This window comes from Nerophis lumbriciformis, linkage group LG23 (assembly GCF_033978685.3).
Source record: "Nerophis lumbriciformis linkage group LG23, RoL_Nlum_v2.1, whole genome shotgun sequence".
Lineage (NCBI taxonomy): Eukaryota > Metazoa > Chordata > Actinopteri > Syngnathiformes > Syngnathidae > Nerophis > Nerophis lumbriciformis.
In genome coordinates, this window is record NC_084570.2 from 6692501 (window position 1) to 6698214 (window position 5714).

The following is a 5714-nucleotide window of genomic DNA, read 5'->3' on the forward strand; positions in this document are numbered from 1 at the left end:
ATGGCACCCCAAACCATCACCCAACCATGCAAATTTTGCATTTCCTTTGGAAATCGAAGTCCCAGAGTCTGGAGGAAGACAGGAGAGGCACAGGATCCACGTTGCCTGAAGTCTAGTGTAAAGTTTCCACCATCAGTGATGGTTTGGGGTGCCATGTCATCTGCTGGTGTCGGTCCACTCTGTTTCCTGAGATCCAGGGTCAACGCAGCCGTCTACCAGCAAGTTTTAGAGCACTTCATGCTTCCTGCTGCTGACCTGCTCTATGGAGATGGAGATTTCAAGTTCCAACAGGACTTGGCGCCTGCACACAGCGCAAAATCTACCCGTGCCTGGTTTACGGACCATGGTATTTCTGTTCTAAATTGGCCCGCCAACTCCCCTGACCTTAGCCCCATAGAAAATCTGTGGGGTATTGTGAAAAGGAAGATGCAGAATGCCAGACCCAAAAACGCAGAAGAGTTGAAGGCCACTATCAGAGCAACCTGGGCTCTCATAACACCTGAGCAGTGCCAGAAACTCATCGACTCCATGCCACGCCGCATTAACGCAGTAATTGAGGCAAAAGGAGCTCCAACCAAGTATTGAGTATTGTACATGCTCATATTTTTCATTTTCATACTTTTCAGTTGGCCAACATTTCTAAAAATCCCTTTTTTGTATTAGCCTTAAGTAATATTCTAATTTTGTGACACACGGAATTTTGGATTTTCATTTGTTGCCACTTCAAATCATCAAAATTAAATGAAATAAACATTTGAATGCATCAGTCTGTGTGCAATGAATAAATATAATGTACAAGTTACACCTTTTGAATGCAATTACTGAAATAAATCAAGTTTTTCAAAATATTCTAATTTACTGGCTTTTACCTGTGTGTATATATATATGTATGAAATACTTGACTTGGTGAATTCTAGCTGTCAATATACTCCTCCCCTCTTAACCACGCCCCGCCCCACCCCTGACCACTCCCCCGGGCCCCCACCTCCCGAAATCGGTCTCAAGGTTGGCAAGTATGCTTACTACAGTTACATTTATTGGGTTTTTTAATGTAAAAAGTGCATGTTTTTAAAGTACAATCAATAGTTTAAGGTGGTTTTGGTAACATGAAGTCATTTTTAAGGTACTGAAAACGCCACATTTCCACTGTAGTGGACACAAAACTATTACTTTTTTCATATAAAATGACGACGTATAACAATGAAGCATGCACGAAAAAAAAACCGCAAAGTTCAAATTCAAGACATGGTTGAATGTTTTTTTACATCTCCAATGTTACTGTAAGTGTAATAATGGAAGATACAAATATAGCAAACTGCAGCTGTGACCTGTGCTTTACATTATAACTCCACAAGTCTTGTTCTTATCCAAACAGGATAGATAAAAGATATATACCATTCTCTGTAAATGGACAATGCATAAAAAAAAGTATTAAATGCATGTTGTAATTTCTACATCTCTGCAGGTTAAGTCTTTCAAACGAGTGCACCATGTTTTGCGTTGGAAAAAAAAAAAAAATCCAGATATCCTGTAGTTAATGGCTTTCTCGCCCATCTGTTGCCATGACAGCAGTCCACATTTAATCGGGCCAGGCTTTGTTCATGTCAAGCTCCAACCTATGTCGGCGTGTTACATGCAACTCCTTCAAAAGTTCACGTCCAGATGAGTTACGGTGCACGAGCAGACAATGAGCACGGGGAAGTATTTAGGTAGAAGGAAGGAGCACTTACACACAGGATGTTTTTGCTGAATAACTACAAGAAGTCGTCGTCAAAAACATTAAGTAGGATGGGAAAGAGACTTGATTTGCATTTTAAATAAATGTAGGGAAGGCTTCTTGTGTGAGAGAGGACATTCATAATGGCAGAGTCACACTTGAAAAATATAAAAACTTATAATACCACCAAAAAAATGATTTGTCTGGTATAGGCTCCAGCAACTCTGAGAGGGTCAAGCAGTAGAAAATGGATGTCTGGATGAAGTTAGTTAGGAATGTACACTATATTGCCAAATGTATTTGGCCACCCATCCAAATGATCAGAATCAGGTGTCCTAATCACTTGGCCCGGCCACAGGTGTATAAAATCAAGCACTTAGGCATGGAGACTGTTTCTACAAACATTTGTGAAAAAATGGGCCGCTCTCAGTGATTTCCAGCATGGAACTGTCATAGGATGCCACCTGTGCAACAAATCCAGTCGTGACATTTCCTCGCTCCTAAATATTCCAAAGTCAACTGTCGGCTTTATAATAAGAAAATGGAAGAGTTTGGGAACAACAGCAACTCAGCCACCAAGTGGTAGGCCACGTAAACTGACAAGAGAGGGGTCAGCGGATGCTGAAGTGCATAGTGCAAAGAGGTCGCCGACTTTCTGCACAGTCAGTTGCTACAGTTTCAAACTTCATGTGACCTTCCAATTAGCCCACGTACAGTACGCAGAGAGCTTCATGAAATGGGTTTCCATGGCCGGGCAGCTGGATCTAAGCCATACATCACCAAGTCCAATGCAAAGCGTGGGATGCAGTGGTGTAAAGCACGTCAAAACTAGACTCTAGAACAGTAGAGACGCCTTCTCTGGAGTGATGAATCACGTTTTCTATCTGGCAATCTGATGGACGAGTCTGGGTTTGGAGGTTGCCAGGAGAACGGTACATTTCAATTGACTGCATTGTGCCGAGTGTGAAATTTGGTGGAGGCGGAATTATGTTGTGAGGTTGTTTTTAGGAGTTGGGCTTGGCCCCTTAGTCCCAGTGAAAGGAACTTTACCAAAACATCTTGGACAATTCCATACTCCCAACTTTGTGGGAACAGTTTAGAGCTGGCCCTTTCCTCTTCCAACATGACTGTGCACCGGTGCACAAAGCAAGGTCCATAAAGACATGGATGACAGAGTCTGGTGTGGATGAACTTGACTGGCCTGCACAGAGTCCTGACCTGAACACATTTGGGATGAATTAGAACGGAGACTGAGAGCCAGGCCTTCTCGACCAACATCAGTGTGTGACCTCACCAATGCGCTTTTGGAAGAATGGTCGAAAATTCCTATAAACACACTCCGCAACCTTGTGGACAGCCTTCCCAGAAGAGTTGAAGCTGTAATAGCTGCGAAAGGTGGACCGACATCATGTTGAACCTTATGGGTTAGGAATGGGATGGCACTTTAAGTTCATATGTGAGTCAAGGCAGGTGGCCAAATACGTTTGGCAATATAGTGTATCTTCTATAATATGATTACAATTGTTAACTTTTTTTATCAAGTACAAATTGCTGAATTTGCACATTTCCTAATCAAAATACTGGCCAGACACTTGAGATGAAAATGCACGAGCCAAGCCTACCCTGATTGTGCGATCAATAATAAACTAGGTTGAATTTTCCCATTTCTCTTTTTTATGCCTTTCTACTAGGTCTACCAATCCGATATCCAAAAATCGGTCCAAAAAAACAAGTATCAGATTATATCGCCTTGCATCTAAACTCTCCAATACAAGTAGTACTACTTCTGCAAAGTTGGACAGCCACGCAACTTTTAAATGTCCTCCAATAAGCACACAAGGTTGGTCTTGAATTTTAGTCATTTACAAAAGGTAAACATGGTAGGCTATAGGCAGAGGTGGGTAGTAACGCGCTACATTTACTCAGTTACATCTACTTGAGTAACTTTTGGGATAAATTGTACTTCTAAGAGTAGTTTTAATGCAACATACTTTGACTTTTACTTGAGTATATTTATAGAGAAGAAACGCTACTTTTACTCCGCTCCATTTATCTACATTCAGCTCGCTACTCGCTACTAATTTTTATTGATATGTTAATGCACGCTTTGTTTGTTTTGGTTTGTCAGACAGACCTTCAAAGTAGGATCTATCGCATGCCTGCGTTTCACCAAATGCAGTCACTGGTGACGTTTGACTCCGTTTCACCAATCAAACAGAGCCAGGCGGTCACATGACCGTCACACGTGGACCCCAACTTAAACAAGTTGAAAAACTTATTCGGGTGTTACCATTTAGTGGTCAATTGTACAGAATATGTACTGTACTGTGCAATCTACTAATAAAAGTTTCGGCACCTTGCCTAATGCGAACGCTGTATCGATCCGTTGTGGTGAAGAAGGAGCTGAGCCGGAAGGCAAAGCTCTCGATTTACCGGTCGATCTACGTTCCCATCCTCACCTATGGTCATGAGCTTTGGGTCATGACCGAAAGGACAAGATCACGGGTACAAGTGGCCGAAATGAGTTTCCTCCGCCGAGTGGCGGGGCTCTCCCTTAGAGATAGGGTGAGAAGCTCTGTCATTCGGGGGGAGCTCAAAGTAAAGCCGCTGCTCCTCCACATCGAGAGGAGCCAGATGAGGTGGTTCGGGCATCTGGTCAGGATGCCGCCCGAACGCCTCCCTAGGAAGGTGTTTCGGGCACATCCGACTGGTAGGAGGCCACGGGGAAGACCCAGGACACGCTGGGAAGACTATCTCTCCCGGCTGGCCTGGGAACGCCTCGGGATCCCCGGGAGGAGCTGGACGAAGTGGCTGGGGAGAGGGAAGTCTGGGCTTCCCTGCTTAAGCTGCTGCCCCCGCGACCCGACCTCGGATAAGCGGAAGAAGATGGATGGATAATAAAAGTTTCAATCAATCAATCAAAAGTGTGAAGGAAAAAAGACACTTTTTTATTTCAACCGTACCTCCCGTCAAAAGCCTAAAGACTGACCGCACAGTTCCTGTTTTCACAATAAAAGCGCCGCTCCATCGCGCCTGCGCTAACAAAATAAGAGTCTCCGAAAGCCAGCAAGCTATGGAGTTTGCCGCCAATGTATTTCTTGTAAAGTGTATAAAAACGAATATGGAAGCTGGACAAATAAGATGCCAAAAACCAACCACTTTCATGTGGTATTAGACAGAAAGGAGGAACTTTTTTCTCCTCCATTTGAAAACGTGGACGTTATCAGCACTACTGTCTGATTCCAATCAATGCAAGTCATCAGAATAAGGTAATACACCAACTTATATTCTTGTCTTCATGAAAGAAAGGAATCTATATGTTAAACATGTATGTATATTCATTAAAACACCTTTGACATGTGAACAAAAACGGCAAAATAAATTATATACTGTATATATAAATGTATATGTGTGTGTGTATGAATATGTATATATGAAGTAGATCACCTCGACAAAGCGGCTAAGACTTTTATTTAGACTTAGACCAGTGGTTCTTAACCTTGTTGGAGGTACGGAACCCCGCCAGTTTCATATGCGCATTCACCGAACCCTTCTTTAGTAAAAAATAAAATGTTTTTTTTTTTTTCAAATTCAAGACAAGGTTATATGTTTTTTACTGGTGCACAAAATGAACTGTGCATGAACCACAACAAATGACACACCTGCAAATCAGATGGAAAATTAGAGGGAACATTGTTTGGGGGTATCCGTAATACGGCGATAGGGAGAAGTTTTTGTTTACACGATGAGTTGGGTGTGTCTTGACCTCAGCGGCAGAGGCTCCGCCGAACCCCTAGGGTTCGATCGAACCCACGTTAAGAACCACTGACTTAGACTTAGAATTCGATTTTTAGAAATTCGATTTAAGAAAGAATATAAGGAGGACTTTAACAAACGAATAGAATTTAAGCGCATGGTCACAATAAAGAGTGCTGCAAATAAAAGATCATTAATGGTAACCATTTTTTTTTTTTTTATTGTTATCCTCTTAATGTGC

The 5714-nt window shown here is 42.3% G+C and overlaps 1 long non-coding RNA gene across 1 annotated transcript in view; it reads left to right on the plus strand.

Annotated features, from left to right (window-relative positions):
* The window catches only part of LOC133622469 (uncharacterized), a 35466-nt gene that overhangs the window by 24131 nt on the left and 5621 nt on the right, over positions 1 to 5714 (plus strand). The gene's annotated exons all lie outside the window — the stretch shown is intronic.